This window comes from Eriocheir sinensis, chromosome 1, assembly GCF_024679095.1.
Source record: "Eriocheir sinensis breed Jianghai 21 chromosome 1, ASM2467909v1, whole genome shotgun sequence".
Taxonomy (NCBI): Eukaryota; Metazoa; Arthropoda; class Malacostraca; order Decapoda; family Varunidae; genus Eriocheir; species Eriocheir sinensis.
In genome coordinates this window covers 36,850,728-36,872,005 of record NC_066509.1, presented here as the reverse complement: position 1 = coordinate 36,872,005, position 21,278 = coordinate 36,850,728, and the positions used below count along the sequence as shown (strand labels likewise).

The window sequence follows — 21,278 nt, the reverse complement described above, 5'->3', positions numbered from 1 at the left end:
TTACTATTTTGGGACCCAATGTGCATGACTTTGCATTTGTCAACATTAAAAGGCATTTGCCATTTTTCCGACCAGTCGATAATGTGATTGAGGTCTTTCTGAATGATTTCGCAGTCGGTCTTTGTGAGGGCCTTTCCACCCACCTTGGTGTCATCTGCAAATTTCGATATTGTGGATTTCAGTCCTGATTCTAGGTCATTGATATATGTGATAAAGAGGATGGGTCCCAGCACTGACCCTTGAGGCACTCCACTAGTGACTGGTAGCCACTCGGAAGGCTGTCCGTTGAGTAGTACTCGTTGTTTTCTGTCGGTGAGCCAATCTCTTATCCACGCGATCAGATTGGCTCCGATGCCCGCCGAGTGCAGTTTCTTAAGGAGTCGCTCGTGCGGTACCTTGTCGAAGGCTTTCTGAAAGTCCAGGTATATAACATCACTGGGGATGTGGGCATCCCAGTTCTTATATATACCTTGGAAGAAGTCTAATAAATTCGTTAGGCAGGAGCGCTTGTTTCTGAAGCCATGCTGGGTGTCGGAGATTATATTATTGTTTTCTAGAAACTTAACAAGTTTATCTCTAATAATCTTTTCGAGTATTTTTCCTGCCACTGATGTCAAACTTATGGGCCTGTAGTTTAATGCAACGCTTTTGTCTCCTTTTTTGAAAATCGGTGTTACGTTCGCCATCTTCCAGTCTTCCGGGACCTTGTTTAGTTGAACTGATCGGTTGAATATGGTAGTGAGTGGTTGAAGAATTTGTTGTTTAAGCTCTTTTAATAACCGCGGGGACAAACTGTCGGGTCCCGTTGACTTGTTCGTGTCGAGTTTGTCCAAGTACTTTTATACTTCTTGGTCGCATATTGAGTCAATTTCCAGCGGCGTGATCTCACTCGGCGGGGCAGGGCTCTCGGGAATGGTTTCGATGTCCTCGACTGTGAATACGGATGCGAAGTTACTGTTGAGGATTCTGGCCATCTGTTTACTGTCCTGGGTTACAGATCCAGTCTCGTCTGTCAGGGGACCAATATTGGATTTTACTTTCTTTTTCGATCTTATGTACGTGAAGAATTTCTTGGAGTTAGTTTTGATTTCGCGCGCTATTTGCTTTTCATAGTTGCGTTTGCTACTCCGAATAAGGCTGCGACAAGCTCTGAGGCTGTTGTGGTACTGTGTGCTGGCTTCGGCCGTAGCATTCTCTTTCATCAAATTATAATTCCTTTTTTTTAGGTTTACTGCCCTTTTTATTTCTCTGGTCATCCACGGTGGATCTACGGCCCCATTTACTCGCCTGGATTTCGTAGGCACTGTAGCCTTCTCTACTTGCAACAGCTTATCTTTGAAGACGTTCCACGCGTTGTCGATTGTATTGTCGGTGATGCCAAGTTGGTCCCAGGTCGTAGGGGGAAGCAGTGCACGGGCTAAGTTGAAATTTCCTTTTTTGTAATCTGGTATCACTGATGGATCATCTACGAGTTTGTGACATATGTTGATATTAAAACGGATTAAGTGGTGATCGCACCCATTAAGTTTCTCACCAACTGTACAGTCGCGAATGAAGTCGGGGTCGCTTACTAATACCAGATCCAGCAGATTGTTTTCTCTTGTTGGTTGAGTTACAACTTGAGTGAGGAACGAATCCTCCACCATTTCTATAAGCCTGTTACCCTCTTGATCTCCAGTCAATTGTCCCCAGTCAATGTTAGGGCAATTAAAGTCCCCAATTATTATTGCTTGTTTACTTTGTGTTAAAGAGTGAAGCTCTTCGTACAGGGCAGTGTCGTCGGCTGCCTGTTGTTTTGGAGGCCTGTATACGGTCGCAAGTGTTAGTTTCTTATTATTCGCAGTTATTTCCACATAGACGGAGTCGTAATTCTCTGCGTCCTGTTTGTCTATTTTTATGGCAGGGAGCGTACTTTTACGTAGCAAATTACTCCTCCTCCTTTCTTGTGCATTCGATTTTTGGAAGCTTTCGTACCCGGGAAATGACAGTTCAGATACTAGATGTGGAGAGTTGGCCCAAGTCTCTGTGATGGCCTCCACCTCTGGTTGGTCAGTTGCAATATACGCCCTAATTTCGTCCTTTTGGGTAACAGACTGCGTGCATTTGTGTACAAAATGGAAATGTGACTACTGGTTTGGCCGCGTCGTGTTGAATGAGTTCGCTTGTCGGAGGCGTCGTTGGTTACACAGTTTCTTGCAAGCCGCATCGACGCTACGGTTCGGTTGATCAAGGGTTGCCTTTGCCTTGCCCTCGCCTCCAGTTTTTTGAATAGCTTTTCGAGAAGCTTTCAACTGCATCGTTCAGGAGCCTTCCTAGCCGCGCCGAACCAACCTCGTTCAAGTGGAGTCCGTCCTCCCAAAACAAATCTGGGCGCTGGTTGAAGTGATGCCATGCGTTCGTGAACCCTACGCCTTCATCGTTACATAACTGCTTTAGACTAGTGTTGACGCCGTACGCTTTACTGTTGTTGTATCCGGCGAACGTATTGACTCTCGGTAGAATTCCAGAGACGATGATGTGAGGGGACTTGGTCTTGTATTTCCGAATGACTTGACGGTATTTTGCTAACAGGTCCTGAATTTGAGTTGACTGAAGGTCGTTGGTTCCCGCATGGATCAGATACACTGTGTCGTCCTTCGCATTTACTGAAACTGCATCGACAGCTGATTCAATATCGTCCAGTTTGGCTCCGGGGATACAGAAACGCTTCCGTGTCAACGTATTCCGACCACAAAGCTCCGTAAGTTGGCCTCTCACCACACTGTCTCCAACTAAATTGACTCTAGTAGTTAGTTTGCCCATACCAGGAAACAGCGTCTGGTTCGTACAAGTGACAGCTGGTAGAATGGTCTTGTGATTTCTTCTGGAAGGGCGCGAGGTACAAGGGTTTTTGAAGTGGGGAGTGGTGATAGTAGTGGGAGCAAGGGCTAAGGGTGGGAAGGGAGGGTGGTGGATGGAGGAGATGTGGTATCAGAAGTGGAGGAGGAGGCGGAGGTTGAGTTCGTGTTGGAGGTGGAAGTGGAGGATGGATGATGAGGATAGGGGAGGAGTCAAGGGTGGTGGAGGGAGAGGAAGGGAGAGGGGGTGAAGGGAGTGGTACTGTGGATGGAGGTGGATGGGGTAGGAAGGGAGGTAGGATGGAGGGAGGTAGAAGGAATGGTAAGGGTGGCAGGGATCAGGCGTTGCAGAGGAGTGGGGTGGTTGAGGCGAGGCAGAGGAGATCGTGTTGGAGGTGGAAGGGGAAGATGGAGTGGTGATGAGGATAGGGGAGGAGTCAAGGGTGTTGGAGGGAGAAGAGGGAGTGGGAGTGGATGAGGTAGCAAGGGAGGTGGATGGGATAGAAGGAATGGTAGGGGTGGCGGCGGGCTCAGGCGTTGCAGAGGAGTGGGGTGGTTGAGGCGAGGCAGAGGAGATCGTGTTGGAGGTGGAAGGGGAAGATGGAGTGGTGATGAGGATAGGGGATGAGTCAAGGGTAGTGGAGGGAGAAGAGGGAGTGGGAGTGGATGAGGTAGCAAGGGAGGTGGATGGGGCGGAAGGAATAGTAAGGATGGAGGCGGGTTCAGGCGAGGCAGAGGAGGAGGAGGAGGTATGTAATTGGGTCAGAACGTCAGAATATGAGTTTGAGGAGGAGGAAGCTGGAGTAGGAAGGGCGGGGAAAGAAGAAGAAGAAGAAGAAGAATGAGGGGTAGGGAGTTGAGGGAAGAACATCATGGTGTCCCAGATCAACGCATTGGAGCGTTGTAGATCCTCGTTGGTTGTTTGTAGTGCCTGAATACGTAAGTCTAAGACACAGTACCTACACATCGAGTCGCTGGTTTGGTAATGAATCGCAGCATATTTCTTTGAACAATTACAGCAATTGAAATATTTGGACGGCATGATTACTTCTTTTTTTAATTTTTATTTACTGTTGCAAGACGATATAATTGTGTGCTTTACAGTTAAGATGAATTTTGTATCCGCGTGGACTAAGGTCAACACCTGGAAGGAGGCGGCTTTAAATCGGTCGAGTCACGCGGGAGAGTTTGAGGTGTGGCGTCTATGAGGGCCCACACGTGTTTTCCCTCCGGGATTAAAATTCTCTGGGGGATTAAACTTTTCCTCCTTTTCAAAACAGGTGTGCTGGTATACGGGTCAAGCTTTGTACTTCTACGTTAGTGACAGATTTTCTACGTTAGTTAGACACAAGAAGCTCACTGTCTTTCACTGGGTGCTGTGTTAGGTCGTGTAGTTGTAATCCTACTGAGGAAAGACAGGAAACACAAAAAAGTCGATATATAACTTAACCGCTCAGCTCAGCAGGGAAGTCCTCTCACTGTAAGGTAATCCTCGCAACACTTCAAACACTAGTTAGACGCGTCACAGCACTGAGTTAGACGTTAATTAATTAGGTTGAGTGGTGCTAAATAAGACAAGTAAACAAGCACAGTTAGTCGTTCGATTTCTGAGAAGGCGTACGGGCCTATTTAAGTAACGGTTAATTAAAAACGTGGATGAACGGATTTCAAAAGTTGTGACGTTAAAATGTAACACACGGAGTCGATTCACACACAAAATAACAAGTGTCGTTTCACCAGACGAGGTGAAAAGCAAGGTTAAGGTTTGATGCCGCAGCAGCAGCAAGGTCAACGTCTGTCCCTTTGAGGAGGTCAGGCGAGACTGAGGAGGTCAGGCGAGACTGTGGAGGTCAGGCGAGACTGAGGAGGTCAGGCGAGGGACCATCAAGGGAAGGACGGAGGGAGGGAGGGACCATCAAGGGAGGGAAGGAGAGAGGGAGGGACCATCAAGGGAAGGAAGGAGGGAGGGAGGGACCATCAAGGGAAGGGAAGGAGAGAGGGAGGGACCATCAAGGGAAGGAAGGAGGGAGGGACCATCAAGGGAAGGTAAGGAGAGGGAGGGACCATCAAGGGAAGGAAGGAGGAGGGACCATCAAGGGAAGGGAAGGAGAGAGGAGGGACCATCAAGGAAGGGAAGGAGAGAGGAGGGACCATCAAGGGAAGGGAAGGAGAGAGGAGGACCATCAAGGGAAGGGAAGGAGAGGAGGGACCATCAAGGGAAGGGAAGGAGGAGGAGGGACCATCAAGGGAAGGAAGGAGGAGGGAGGGACCATCAAGGGAAGGAAGGAGAGAGGGAGGGACCATCAAGGGAAGGAGGAGGAGGGACCATCAAGGGAAGGGAAGGAGGGAGGGAGGGACCATCAAGGGAAGGACGGAGGGAGGGAGGGACCATCAAGGGAGGGAAGGAGAGAGGGAGGGACCATCAAGGGAAGGGAAGGAGAGAGGGAGGGACCATCAAGGGAAGGAAGGAGAGAGGGAGGGACCATCAAGGGAAGGGAAGGAGGAGAGGAGGGACCATCAAGGGAAGGAAGGAGAGAGGAGGGACCACAAGGGTAGGGAAGGAGAGAGGGAGGGACCATCAAGGGAAGGGAAGGAGAGAGGGAGGGACCATCAAGGGAAGGGAAGGAGAGAGGGAGGGACCATCAAGGGAAGGAAGGAGGGAGGGAGGGACCATCAAGGGAAGGAAGGAGGGAGGGAGGGACCATCAAGGGAAGGAAGGAGGGAGGGAGGGACCATCAAGGGAAGTGAATGAGAGAGGGAGTGACCATCAAGGGAAGGAAGGAGGAGGAGGGACCATCAAGGGAAGGAAGGAGGAGGAGGGACCATCAAGGGAAGGAAGGAGAGAGAGGGACCATCAAGGGAAGGAAGGAGGAGGAGGGACAATCATGGAAGGGAAGGAGGGAGGGAGGGACCATCAAGGGAAGGAGAGAGGGAGGGACCATCAAGGGAAGGAGGGAGGGAGGGACCATCAAGGGAAGGAAGGAGAGAGGGAGGGACCATCAAGGGACGGGAAGGAGAGAGGAGGGACCATCAAGGGAAGGAAGGAGGGAGGAGGGACCATCAAGGGAAGGAGCGAGGGAGGGACCATCAAGGGAAGGGAAGGAGGGAGGGAGGGACCATCAAGGGAGGGAAGGAGAGAGGGAGGGACCATCAAGGGAAGGAAGGAGGGAGGGAGGGACCATCAAGGGAAGGGAAGGAGAGAGGGAGGGACCATCAAGGGAAGGAAGGAGGGAAGGAGGGACCAACAAGGGAAGGAAGAGAGGAGGGACCATCAAGGGAAGGAAGGAGGGAGGAGGGACCATCAAGGGAAGGAAGGAGGAGAGGGAGGGACCATCAAGGGAAGGAAGGAGGAGGGAGGGACCATCAAGGAAGGGAAGGAGAGAGGAGGGACCATCAAGGGAAGGAAGGAGGAGGAGGGACCATCAAGGGAAGGGAAGGAGAGAGGAGGGACCATCAAGGGAAGGAGGGAGGGAGGGAGGGACCATCAAGGGAAGGAAGGAGAGAGGGAGGGACCATCAAGGGAAGGAGGGAGGGAGGGACCATCAAGGGAAGGAAGGAGGAGGAGGGACCATCAAGGGAAGGAGGGAGGGAGGGACCATCAAGGGAAGGAAGGAGGGAGGAGGGACCATCAAGGGAAGGAAGGAGAGAGGAGGGACCATCAAGGGAAGGAAGGAGGAGGAGGAGGGACCATCAAGGGAAGGAAGGAGAGAGGAGGGACCATCAAGGGAAGGAAGGAGGAGGAGGGACCATCAAGGGAAGGGAAGGAGAGAGGAGGGACCATCAAGGGAAGGAAGGAGGAGGGAGGGACCATCAAGGGAAGGAAGGAGAGGGAGGGACCATCAAGGGAAGGAAGGAGAGAGGAGGGACCATCAAGGGAAGGGAAGGAGAGAGGAGGGACCATCAAGGGAAGGAAGGAGGAGGGACCATCAAGGGAAGGAAGGAGGGAGGGACCATCAAGGGAAGGGAAGGAGAGAGGGAGGGACCATCAAGGGAAGGAGGGAGGGAGGGACCATCAAGGGAAGGGAAGGAGAGAGGGAGGGACCATCAAGGGAAGGAAGGAGGAGGAGGGACCATCAAGGGAAGGAAGGAGAGAGGAGGGACCATCAAGGGAAGGAAGGAGGGAGGAGGAACCATCAAGGGAAGGGAAGGAGAGAGGGAGGGACCATCAAGGGAAGGAAGGGAGGAGGAGGGACCATCAAGGGAAGGAAGGAAGGAGAGGAGGGACCATCAAGGGAAGGAAGGAGGAGGGACCATCAAGGGAAGGGAAGGAGAGAGGAGGGACCATCAAGGGAAGGAAGGAGGGAGGAGGGACCATCAAGGGAAGGAAGGAGAGAGGAGGGACCATCAAGGGATGGAAGGAGGGAGGGAGGGACCATCAAGGGAAGGGAAGGAGAGAGGGAGGGACCATCAAGGGAAGGAAGGAGGGAGGGAGGGACCATCAAGGGAAGGGAAGGAGAGAGGGAGGGACCATCAAGGGACGGAAGGAGGGAGGGATGGACCATCAAGGGTATGGAAGGAGAGAGGAGGGACCATCAAGGGAAGGAAGGAGGGAGGGACCATCAAGGAAGGGAAGGAGAGAGGAGGGACCATCAAGGGAAGGAAGGAGAGGAGGGACCATCAAGGGAAGGACGGAGAGAGGGAGGGACCATCAAGGGAAGGAAGGAGAGAGGGAGGGACCATCAAGGGAAGGAAGGAGGGAGGGAGGGACCATCAAGGGAAGGGAAGGAGAGAGGGAGGGACCATCAAGGGACGGGAAGGAGAGGGGGAGGGACGATCAAGGGAAGGAAGGAGAGAGGAGGGACCATCAAGGGAAGGAAGGAGGAGGAGGACCATCAAGGAAGGAAGGAGAGGAGGGACCATCAAGGAAGGGAAGGAGAGAGAGGAGGGACCATCAAGGGAAGGAAGGAGGAGGAGGGACCATCAAGGGAAGGGAAGGAGAGAGGGAGGACCATCAAGGGAAGGGAAGGAGAGGAGGGACCATCAAGGGAAGGAAGGAGGGAGGAGGACCATCAAGGAAGGAAGGAGGGAGGAGGACCATCAAGGGAAGGGAAGGAGAGAGGAGGGACCATCAAGGGAAGGAAGGAGGAGGAGGGACCATCAAGGGAAGGGAAGGAGGGAGGGACCATCAAGGGAAGGAAGGAGAGGGAGGGACCATCAAGGGAAGGAAGGAGGAGGAGGGACCATCAAGGGAAGGAAGGAGGGAGGGAGGGACCATCAAGGGAAGGGAAGGAGAGAGGGAGGGACCATCAAGGGAAGGAAGGAGGGAGGGAGGGACCATCAAGGGGAGGGAAGGAGAGAGGGAGGGACCATCAAGGGACGGAAGGAGGGAGGGATTGACCATAAAGGGAAGTGAAGGAGAGAGGAGGACCATCAAGGAAGGGAAGGAGGAGGAGGGACCATCAAGGGAAGGGACCATCAAGGGAAGGATATAATAATCTATTCACCCATAATAGAGATAGACAGATAGATAGACAGATACGGCAAAAAATGTTAAAAAAAGAACAACCAAAATATTAAAAAGAAAAAAAGAAAAAGATCTGTACAGGTAACTCGATTTACGCGAGTTTGGTTTAATTGTTTTTGAAATACCGCGAGGTCCAAAATTCAAATAAATGTTTACTTTACACGTTTTTTTCACTTCTACGCGATATTTTCTGGAGTGACCACCAGATGTCTCACACAACTGGACTCACACGGCCACACAGCTGAGCTCAGTTCTTCACAATACTCACGTAGTTACCTTACATAGAAAGATAAGTAGATAGATTGACAGACAAAGACAGAAATTCATATGGAAAGAGAGTTGAAATATCCTGACAGACCATAGCTATGCACAGACTAACGGAATGAGCCAGCGGTCGGAATGGTCAGACCCTCACATCACCTACTCCCAGACGCCGAAAAGGAGGTCAACCGGGTTCTAATGAATGTGTTTCTAGGTTCACAGTACAGAAGATGGGTCACACTACCAGCAGGGTCATCAAACTACCCCTGGAAATGCCCAAAACTCTTACGAAAGCCTTGTCAAATGCGTGTTTCTAGGTTCACAGTACAGAAGATGGGTCACACTACCAGAAGGGTCATCAAACTACCCCTGGAAATGCCCAAAACTCTTACGAAAGCCTTGTCAAATGCGTGTTTCTAGGTTCACAGTACAAAAGATGGGTCACACTACCAGAAGGGTCATCAAACTACCCCTGGAAATGCCCAAAACTCTTACAAAAGCCTTGTCAAATATGTGTTTCTAGGTTCACAGTACAGAAGAAGGGTCACACTACCAGAAGGGTCATCAAACTACCCCTGGAAATGCCCAAAACTCTTACGAAAGCCTTGTCAAATGCGTGTTTCTAGGTTCACAGTACAGAAGAAGGGTCACACTACCAGAAGGGTCATCAAACTACCCCTGGAAATGCCCAAAACTCTTACGAAAGCCTTGGCAAGTGTGTGAGCTTTGGCGTGGAAAGGTTTAAGGATGTGCCCCTAAGCAGCGGGGTGGATGAGTAGCCCCTTCAGCGTAAGCCTGGCGATGATGGGTGACGGACGCACAGTAAAAAGCTGACCCCCACAACACAACACGGGGAAAAACGGACAAGAAATAATAACAAGTGTCGCTTTAAGAGTCAGAGGGATGGGAGGAGGAGGGAGAGGAAGAGGAGGAGAAGATTAGGTTAGGTAAGGTTAGGTAAGGTTATATTAGGCTAGGTAAGGTTAGGTAAGGATACATCAGGTTAGGTAAGGTTAGATTAGGTTAGGTAAGGTTATGTCAGGTTAGGTAAGGTTATATTAGGCTAGGTAAGGTTAGATTAGGTTAGGTAAGGTTACGTCAGGGTAGGTAAGGTTATATTAGGCTAGGTAAGGTTAGATTAGGTTAGGTAAGGTTAGCTTAGGTTAGGTTAGGTTAGGTAAGGTTACGTCAGGGTAGGTAAGGTTAGGTAAGGTTATATTAGGCTAGGTAAGGTTAGATTAGGTTAGGTAAGGTTAGGTAAGGTTATATTAGGTTAGGTAAGGTTAGATTAGGTTAGGTAAGGTTAGCTTAGGTTAGGTAAGGTTACGTCAGGTTATGTTAGGAGCAGGATGGAGTAAAACATAAGCATTCAGGGAAAGAAATAATAAAGAAAGAAAATATATTAATAGTCACTTCATTTGGGTGTGTGTGAGAGAGAGAGAGAGAGAGAGAGAGAGAGAGAGAGAGAGAGAGAGAGAGAGAGAGAGAGAGAGAGAGAGAGAGAGAGAGAGAGAGAGAGAGAGAGAGAGAGAGAGAGAAACGTAGACTTCAAAAAATTAAAGAAAGAGAGGCGTCTCCCGCCGCCGCGCCGTCGCCTCATCAGTCCGACTTGTCTCCTCTGGCCACTCCCGAGATCAACCACCAACCACTTTTTCTCTTGGCTTTGAGACGGCTAAATGCTGTGTGGAGGGTGTGGGAGGGACCGCCGCCCCGGCCAACGCTGACGCAGCCCCAGTTGACGGAGGGGACAGGAGGGATGTGCTCCTCGTCTGGGCTGCTGGCCGAGCAATGACCAGTCAAAATATTTCGTCAGCAGACTGAGTTGAGCATAAAACGTTACACAAACTATATTCATGTACACGTAGTGGAGTAGTAAATGTCAACGGTGTCAAGACTTATCATTAGTGTCCTTAACAATAATATTATGGAGAAAAATTTGTATATATTTGGGTTCTGTCGCCCACAGCCAAGAAGGATGCAAGCACTGCCACTCTTTACAGACTTCTTCCTGAGCCAGTCAGCCAGAGCTACAGACGTCCAGACTCCTTCACAAACAAGGTGTTCGCCAATGCCTTGGGTCTCCCTTCCCAGGACGGAATACAGTTACAGTTTTTCCTTGTCCTACAACGCTGAGCAAGGCTGCCACGGACACACTTCCTGACATCATAACCAAACAAACTCATCCATGTTTAAGAATACTAAATCGTGTACGCAAACGATTAACAAATTTTGTTGTAATATATTTTTGTGATAAAAAATTATAAGATACGGAACATTGAATCGAGGCTCAATCCTGAAAATATACACAGATAAGAACACACACACACACACACACACACACACACACACACACACACTGTCACAGTAAATCTGGCAAGATATGAAATATACATTCTCGCCCTTCCCCGCCGCCTGATAATATTCATTACAGGTGTTTGTGACAGACACTGAGCGTCTTGTACAATGTTATCAAGGACCCACACACAGAGAGGACCTTCCCTGCCGCCAGATAATATTCATTACAGGTGTTTGTGACAGACACTGAGCGTCCCGTACAATGTTATCAAGGACCCACACACAGAGAGGACCTTCCCCGCCGCCCTAAAGAAGCGCGTCTCTGACATTCCTTTAAACCCGTTAAGTGAACTCCTAAATACGAGGGAAAGAGGAAACAGTCCGCCGACCTCTCGTCAGGACAACTTGTCATGCAAAGCGAGCCAGGCAAACCATTCTATGTTCACTGACGAACTGATTGACGGGGCGGCCGCGTGAGGTCACTGCCAAGGCCAAGGGAGGTTTTCTTGCCTAACAGACATTTGGTGCTGACTGACTGGGAATATTGTGGAGTTCTGCGGGAAATATTAAAAGTCGTGGGCTATATACAAGTTTTATGGAAGAGGCACCATTTTTTTTTTTTCAGAGTCTACCAAGAATGAAGAGAAGAAACATACAGAGATGAGTGGCGAGTCTTTTTTCATGTTAGAATATTTTGGGCGATACTTGGCGGTGCATTCCACGGGTCAACTTTGTCAACGGACGGACCGCCACCTGGACTCAGCGGGGACGAGAACACATCACCCCTCCACCGCCTCCTCCACCGCCTCCTCCTCCTCCACCTCCTCCTCATCCATAGAAAAAGACACACACACACACACACACACACACACACACATGAGAGAGACACACAGACAGACAGACACCCCAAACAGCCATCGGTCGGTCGCCAGGAGAGGGAAAGACCGGAAGGCAATGATTTTAACATGTATATCTTAATGCGAAATGTGTGTGTGTGTGTGTGTGTGTGTGTGTGTGTGTGTGTGTGTGTGTGTGTGTGTGTGTGTGTGTGTGTGTGTGTGTGTGTGTGTGTGTGTGTGTGTGTGTGTGTGTGTGTGTGTGTGTGTGTGTGTGTGTGTGTGTGTGTGTGTGTGTTGATCGTAGAGAAATGTTTTTTTTTTAATTCTTGGGAGAGAGAGAGAGAGAGAGAGAGAGAGAGAGAGAGAGAGAGAGAGAGAGAAAACACACACACACACACACACACACACACACACACACACACACACACACACACACGACACTAATAATAATAATAATAATAATAATAATAATAATAATAATAATAATAATAATAATAATAATAAAAGATTTTCCAGCCTATCTCTGTCCTAATTAAGCTAAGTTTACTAAAGTTAAAGGGATAAATCAACCTCTCTCTCTCTAATATTTACTAAAGAAGAAATGGAAGGACTCGGTGGCAGGTGATTCCATGTAATCCCGCGTAAGTTGAAGGACGGATCACCTAGCCTGGACCATAGAGTCTGTGTGGTCTGCATATCTACGTCAATCTATGTAAATCTATGTAAATCTCTCTGTGTCTGCCTTGGGCGTGACTTGAAGAGCCAATGCTGTGGTGTGGTGTGGCAGCAGGCTACGTGGTGAGGCCGCTGGAAGGGTCAGGGGAAGAGCTGTTGTATATTAGGGCGAAGCAGGACTCAAGTTCCGGACGTGATATTATTAGGTTACAGGTAACTTGGGAGGTGAAATAGTCTGTGTTTGTGTGTGTGTGTGTGTGTGTGTGTGTGTGTGTGTGTGTCGTTTATCCCCCACGAGTCCTGGTGTTGATTACTCATATTTTTGATAACACACACACACACACACACACACACACACACACACACACAGCAAAGGGTTATGAAGGCAAGGGGTCACATTCTTAAACATTTCGGCGCCCAAGCGCATGTTTGACAAGGCTTTTGAAGGAGTTTTGGGCATTTCCGGAAGTAGTTTTATTACCCTTCTCGTGGTTTGACCTTTCTTCTGCACCGTGAACCTAAAAAGAACATACATTAGAACCCAAATGACCTCCTTTTTGGTCTCGGGAAATAGTTACCATGAGGCGTGGCAGCGTCTGACAGCAAGGCCTCACGGTGGGCTGGGCGGCGCTGGTGAGCAAAGCCTGAAGCACACACTTGGGTACGTCCGTTCTCTTCCGCCATACGCCAAGACCTTACTACAGCCGTCCCTTAAATAGTACGATTTCCAATAGCACGGTTTTGGTTTTATACGGACTGTCATGGAAGAGTTTTTTAGGATTTTTAAATTTCCCATATTGTCAGACGCTTGCGCCTCCCACATCAGCTGTTTCCAGAGGTCAAAAAGGAGATCAGTCGGGTTCCAATGAGAGTATTTTTTAGGTTCATGGTACAGGAGAAAGGCCTACCTGCCACCCAGGTCATAAAACTACCCGTGGAGATGTCCCAAACGCCTACGAGAGTCTTGTCCAACTCTACGGTACCTTACAGAATACTACTATGAGCCATTCAGAATCTATAGTCATCTCTCTCTCTCTCTCTCTCTCTCTCTCTCTCTCTCTCTCTCTCTCTCTCTCTCGTGAATGTTTTATCATATTGGATTCGCAGATCATTAGTGAGTACCTTTTGATGTGCGCCGGGCGGGTCGAGCCAGGAGGAGGAGGAGGACGAGGAAACAAGAGGAGAGAGAGGAAAAGCAAAAGGAGAGAGATTAAAGGAAGGGATTAAGGAAAGATTGAAATAGTAGTAGTAGTAGTAGTAGTAGTAGTAAGGGGGAGTTTAAACTACACTGTGGCCCACACACACACACACACACACACACACACACACACACACACACACACACACTATGGCTTTGGTGGGGGTAGTGTCAGTATGTCCATGGCTATTTCTATGAGCCTAATGATAGTCTGACAAAGCCTCTTCTGCACCATATGAAACAAGAGAGGGTTGTATGATTGGTTTGTGAGCTCTGCCCCGCACCTCAGGGCATGTGCGTACATCTTTGGGTGGTCAGTAGAGAGAAGAGGTAGACCAGACTGACCCAGCGAAGCCTAGGTCCTGTCATTACTTAACCCGGTGGCAGCAGCGGGGACCATGTTTCTTAATGGTCCCTCCAAGCGAGAAAAATGAGAAAAAATCACCCCTCACACAAACCATTTCATAATATATATCAAAGCATTTGTGATCAGATTATGTATCCTCTATTTTGGGGGGTTTATAACATGGCACAAATTTGGCCCGTCGCTGCTACACGGTAAAGCCACAAATTTGTCCCGTCGCTGCTACACGGTAAAGCCACAAATTTGGCCCGTCGCTGCTACACGGTAAAGCCACAAATTTGGCCCGTCGCTGCTACACGGTAAAGCCACAAATTTGGCCCGTCGCTGCTACACGGTAAAGCCACAAATTTGGCCCGTCGCTGCTACACGGTAAAGCCACAAATTTGGCCCGTCGCTGCTACACGGTAAAGCCACAAATTTGGCCCGTCGCTGCTACACGGTAAAGCCACAAATTTGTCCCGTTGCTGCTACATGGTAAAGCCACAAATTTGTCCCGTTGCTGCTACATGGTAAAGCCACAAATTTGTCCCGTTGCTGCTACATGGTAAAGCCACAAATTTGTCCCGTTGCTGCTACACGGTAAAGCCACAAAATTATTGGGTTAATAAGGACTCTTACCTTCATTCCCTGGAGGACTTGTGAAGGCCTGTGAAGACTTGAAAACCTCCCTTCAGCAACACCTTCACAGCTGACATGACGATGCTGCAGCAGGGAAAGAAGGGACAGTTATCAGCACGAGGAAGCTCACTACATTTGAAATACTAATTGTGGGAAAAGTGTGAGAAATTAACACTAAATGGTGGCCTACTTAAGATACCAAGGATGGCCGGAGTGATAGAAACATGACAATGGCCTAACTCTAAACCTCTACTGAAGCAGGATGGCTAGCTAACAGGACCACTGAAGGAACAGTCCAGTAGTGATGGTTACATGTTTCTTCATTCAAGTTCCTGAGATGTCCAAATCTATGCTCCAGCAAAATATATATTTCAGATATTTTCTCCTAATGTTCAAGTGCTCTAAAAGTTATTTAGGATTTCATCAACGTTAATTTTTGCAATGTGATCCATGCAGTCTGCACATGTACTTTGGGCAGGTCAGACCCACACCTTGCTGCATCACAGGTCTGCAAAAAAGTTACAGTAATGCTGGAAATGCCTTCAAATATGAACTGTTGTCAACTTCTCTAGAGTTCATATATATATATATATATATATATATATATATATATATATATATATATATATATATATATATATATATATATATATATATATATATATATATATATATATATATATTGTTGTACGGAGCGGAGACATGGGCGTTGAAAAAGGTGCAAGAAAGGAAGGTGGATGTCACAGAGATGAGGATGTTGAGGTGGATGGTGACGAGGGCAGACAGGATACGAAATGACAAGATTCGAGGTACAGTGAAGGTGGTGGAAGCGTCGGCAGAAGCGCAGGAGAGGAGACTGCAGCGGTTTGGACGTGTGAAGAGAAGAGACGAAAACTACGTGGGAAGGAGAGTGATGGATATGGAGGTGCAGGGCGAGGGAGACCCAAGACTGAGGGAGGATCTCAGGGAGAGGCAGCTGGTGGAGGAGCAGGTGCTGGACCCTAACCGCTGGAGACGATTAGATGCAACCCCATATGAAAATAGGAAACGCCAACAGAGGAAGAAGAATATATATATAGATATATATATAGATATATATATATATATATATATATATATATATATATATATATATATATATATATATATATATATATATATAATTGGTGCATAAGAAATAAAATCTTCCAGCCTCAAACTCCTTGGTACAACAGTGAGATCCAAGTAGTATTTTGTAAACTTGAATAAATGAGATGCCATCCACATGAGTGAGCATTGCATCAATACTTCCATGCAGCCAATTTGTCCAAGGCAACAATCAAATACCTACAACAAACAAATGCAAGGCAAGTCAAACACACGACTTGGTTACAGAACAAAAAATAAGATGTGTGGAAGGTCAAGAAGATCAGTAAAGCTTAGGTCCAGAGATTCTCATATTGAAATAAATAATAAATAATGAAAGGTGAGGCACACACCAGACCCTGCCATCTTTACTACAACATTACTTATTGGCACACACCAGACCCTGCCATCTTTACTACAACATTACTTATTGGCACACACCAGACCCTGCCATCTTTAGTGTCAAGTCACTGAAGCTTCTGGAGTGTTCTGGCAGCAATGTTCGGTGTGTGGGGAGGAAACAAGACAAACAAAAAAGAATACAATGTCTATGTCAGTGTTTAGCCATAAGGAAAGCATTCTGCATGTTTGGGTAATGTTTTTTTCCTTCTAAATTCAGCCCATAGCTACAGACATCTAAACAACTACGCTGCACTCAACAAAAACTTGAGTGCCTTCATTAAAGCTCGGCACCAAAAGTTGAACATCATTTTGTATAACTTTTCTATTACTAACTAAACCCAATTAGTAGAAAAAAATATTAGGAATGAACAAATAATTGATTTTTGCAAACTGTTCTTTATACTTCAATGAAATAATTATAACCAAAAAGCTGAATTAATCCTGAGAAAGTATTTTGTGAGTTATTCTATAACTAATTCTATATTTGAACTTAATGTAATGAAACCCATTTCTATAGATACCACATAATCTATCAAACATTAAGCATTTTACTAAGCACTTTTATAACAGAATCTTAGTAAAAATCAGAGCTGGGCGCGTTACTGGATATCGGGTAGTCCGGTACCGCTCCTCCGCACCTCGAAACACATATAGTCCGTACCTGTACTTCCGCGCCTAAAATTTTTTCACTCGTTCCGGTACCGCACCTCCGGTACCGTACCCAAAACTATTAAAGCGCGCCTGAAAAATCTAGTCCGTACCTTAAAAAAAAGAAATACAAGGCAATACTGCAGCACCTTGGGTTCTTGCTATCCGTGCATGTGGTGTTGTCATTGATGACGCACTTCCTTTAAGACGGACGACAAACGGTATATTTTGAACCGGGCCGTAAATCTGAATGAGTGACGTCACTCAAGTGGCGGGAAAACATGCCCTGCAGCACAGACCGCGTAAACGACCGGAAGTATTACTGCAGAGCGCGGACTGTTTGTCGTTTTCATTTTTTTTATCCTTGAAAACCTCAGGTGCGGAGGTACGGACTTAAAATACTGCCGTTCCGCACCTGTTACTTCCGCACTTTTGAAAAACTTTCCGCACCTCGGACCTCCGCACCTCGTTTAAAGGTCCGCAGGTCCGGAGGAGCGGAGGTGCGGACAGAGGTACGGAAGTGCCCAGCTCTGGTAAAAATACATTTACAATAACTCTGCAAACCATCCCCCAGCTGCCACACCTCTGCCTCAACACACCAGGGCACACTTTTACACAATAAGTCACAGTTTTTTTGAGTTATAGAAAAAAAAAAGCTTGGTCTGAAATTCAAATACAGGAAAATCACTTTGAATAGAAATCAAAAGGAAATGAAACAAGTCACTTCTGAAGACATTCCAAAAATTACAAACAGGGAAGGGATGCCTGATGGTGCCTTACCTCTGGTGGCTCCATGGGCCCTGGGGGAGGGATCCTGGCCGGGGTGGAGGAGGCGCCAGGGTCTGGTGCTGGCTCTCAAGATTACCCTCATCAACCTGCATGACGGCACCAGTTCAGTCTGTGCCTCTGGGTACAAATTGCATCTTTTGCCACTTTAATCCTACCAAAGCCTAACACTAGAGCTTCAAAATCTACCAACACTCAACCTATAAAAATAAATCCATAAAAATGTCCACGGTGAATCACAAGGTTACGGCTGACGCAACACACCTTCACACAGGACAAAATGACATCTTTTCTAGCTCTGAAACAACTTGAAGGAGATGTTTTCTTTTTAAAGTATTTGAATAATTCATTTTTGGGTGAGTGTTAATAATGAATGAATCTGAATGAAATATAATACAGCACATCTTCATCACCTTCTGGTCCTGAGTGGGTTCACCAGCTGTACTGTCACACAGGGGTGCTCAGAGGAGGCTCCAGCCCTTCACCAACTGGTTCATCACCTTCTGGTCCTGAGTGGGTTCACCAGCTGTACTGTCACACAGGGGTGCTTGGAGGAGGCTCCAGCCCTTCACCAACTGGTTCATAATCGTTTATAGCCTGTTCCAACACACAGTGACTCAGACACACAGGAAAACACATGTAAGCCTCATTTAACATCAATATTTAACAGTCCATATCCAATTTCAATGACTATCTTTTTGAGTGAGGTACAAAGTATGTTCTACAATACACCTCTGGAAAGGTCACAGTGATTCTTTAATGATGCTAAATGACAGCTTGATGCACAAACACCAACAATGACATTGGGCAAACAAGACAAAACATGGATACCACACTAACTCACACACCCGGAGAAGCAACACATGAGCAGACGTGTCTTTAATTTGTTGAGTTACCAGTGATCAGAGGTGACTGATGTGTTGTAGAGTGTGTCTAGGAAAGCCTGAAGGGACTTGTGAAGGCCTCAGTGCTGATGTATGCACAACTCTGGGTGACCATGTTTGCCGTGGTGCCGAGGGAAGGAGAAGGACTGTAAGCTGCTGCAGGGACAGGCTTTGTCAATGGAGCCAGATAGAAATAACAAATTCAATGCAAATAAAAGCAATGGATAGAAAAGGCAGGAAAAAGGTGCTTGAAGGATATAAAAAAAAGTTTTCTGTATATTAATGCAGCGAGGTGGCCTGGACAGGGAAATAAACCAGTCCAAATCCTAAAATTAATGTAAAGACAAGTTTGACAGAGTGAGACACACAGACAGAACCCCGTGAGTGCAACTCATTTCCTGTTTACCACAACCAGGAATATAAACAAGTATACACACACACACACACACACACACACACACACACACCTCATTGGTGTCAGCATCCCTGTACTCCTTGGCAGGCTCCAGGGAGTCCTCCTCCAGGGGTGGTCCAGCGTGAAGGAGGGAGCCTGGGAGAGGTGTCTCGTCAAGCTTTGAAGCAATCCCAAAAACGTGAGCATTCCCCTGTTTGAGACAGGGAATCAGTGACCTCCATGAGACGCTGAACACTACGGACGTGCTTAAGCTGAGTCCAGACACTGTACGTGTCGTTAATTTTGCCAATTTTTATGAAACTGATTTGATGCATGACCATCATATAAGTTTTGCATATATACACTTACATCCACTATGCTGTTCAAGTGGCTTTGTTCAATATATACAAATGTTTATCTAAAATAATAATATAAGAAACTGTTGTGCTGGAAATGTCTTCAGCCAGACACAATGATCATTTTGTAAACTGAGAGCCAGCTGGTGCACATACATCATGCATGACACACACACACACACACACAAAGACATAAATAAACATAGCTTCCCGCAAAGAAATATAGAGGTTTGGAACAGACTAAGTGAGGATGTAGTATTGGCGAGAAGTGTGCAAAGCTTTAAGGAAAAGTTGAATAAATGTAGATACGGATATGGGACCACACCAGTGTAAAGCCCAGCCCTGTAAAACTACAACAAGGTAAATACAACAACTAACTAAATACACACACACACACACACACACACACATTTTTTTCACAACAATTTGACTCAATCAATATTCATGATTTCACTATAATGCTTGCTCAAGGGAATGCAAATTTGTCGAGTTCTTCAAACAATAAATTTCTAAGCGCATTCTACATTAATCTCACTATGTTACTGTTGGATATATTATTTAAAAAAAAAAAAAGACTTTTTAGAGGCATGAGCGACGGCCGAAGAGAAAGGAATGCATGAGACTGGTGTCTATTAATGGTTAAGGTGGTGAGGAAAAGAGGAAAGTAATGATTGAAAATTTTGTAAATGGTAGAGTGGATGTGTTGGGAGTGACTGAAACACATAGTTGAGGAACTGGTGTGAGTGATGGCAGGGGAGGGTGTGCCTGGGGGGTTGTATGGACGGGGATGGATGAGAAGTATGGAGGCAGGAGTAAGGAAGTGTTGTGATGTCTGAAAGTGTGGAGACTGATTATGGTTGGAAGGGATCAAGAATTGTGTGGCTGAAAGGAAAAGTAGGTTTAGAAAAGTATGCATGGGTGTGTATTTATGCACCAGTAAATGTGAGGAGTAAAAAAGGACTGAGAGAAAGGGAAGCTTTTTGGGAGGAAGTGAATGCATGTTTGAACAGTTTTGAGAAAGAAAGGAAACTTATTATGATGGGAGATATGAATGTGTGATGAATGTGTGATGGATGTGGTGGGAAAATGGTGGAGGCTCGTGGTTCAAAGTGCCTTTTCTGTGAGGTCCAGGCCAGTCTGGGAAGGCTGCGTGGCACTGACCTGAGGGTGTCACAGGCTGACCTGAGGGTGTGGAGCCTGGCTGGGGCTGCCTTGCGGCTGGTGTGGGGGAGTGTAGCCGTGGCAGGAAGTGTTCTGGTGTGTGGGGCGCCGCGCCTTCTTCTTCTTCTTCTTTTGACCTGTAACGCTTTGTATCGCTTCTTAGGTCCTCCTCCTCTCGTTCCTCCCTTCTTATTCACACAACTTTCTTTTCAGCGTTATGTAATTTTCTAATCTGAAATAAAGCCACTTATATTCACTTATACGGACATTTGTGCCCTTTTTTCCCAGCACTGCGCGAGGAACACTTTTGCCAACTTTACCATTTTTCTTTCCGTTTCCTTTTTGTCTCCATGCAGCCCCAACACCGTGCAGATCGCCCCGTTTTCCTCCTCTAGTCTCCTAGCCCACTCCTCTCCGCCTATTACCATCACTACTCCTGCCACCAACTCCCCTCTCTGCCTCTCATAGTTGCTGCATTCCACTATTAGGTGTTCTACTGTTTCCATCTGCCCCGTCCTACAGCTACAGTCCTGGTTTCCTGTCCCTGTTCCTGCCGTTTACCTCCAGGGTTCCTGTTCTTGCTTTAAACAACAGTTTGCTCCCCCAGTCTCCTACATGCCAGTGTACTCTCTCTGGTTTCTGTTTCCTGCTGTACCATTTTAGCGTTGACTTGCCACTCATTCCTTCCTGCCATTTGACTTGTCCGTTCCTTTCTACTGCCTTCTTCACATCCCTGATCTCCATTTCATTCCACTCTTCCCTCAGGTGTTCTCTCCTTTTCCACCTCTCTAACTCTTTCCCCCAGGTGGACTTGTTTCCACTTTCTTGCAGTATTTTCTTTGCCCATCTCTCCTCACTCTTTTCAATTTTCTTAAGGAAGCCTAACTTGCCCTTTACAATTCTTTCCTTGAATGTACTCCATCCCATATCTCCTCTGACGGCCTCCTCCTAATCCCCACCGGCCTACTGTG

At 47.2% G+C, this 21,278-nt stretch overlaps 1 long non-coding RNA gene across 1 annotated transcript in view; it reads right to left on the bottom strand.

Annotated features, from left to right (window-relative positions):
- The window catches only part of LOC126996379 (uncharacterized), a 29,038-nt gene extending 8,192 nt beyond the window's left edge, over window positions 1–20,846 (bottom strand). The window contains exons 1-2 of the long non-coding RNA XR_007751140.1: window positions 20,308–20,846; window positions 18,864–19,001 (exon numbers count right to left, since the gene is read on the bottom strand). This is a non-coding gene — a long non-coding RNA (uncharacterized LOC126996379). The remainder of the gene's footprint in view (window positions 1–18,863; window positions 19,002–20,307) is intronic.
- Between the last annotated feature and the right edge of the window lie 432 nt (window positions 20,847–21,278).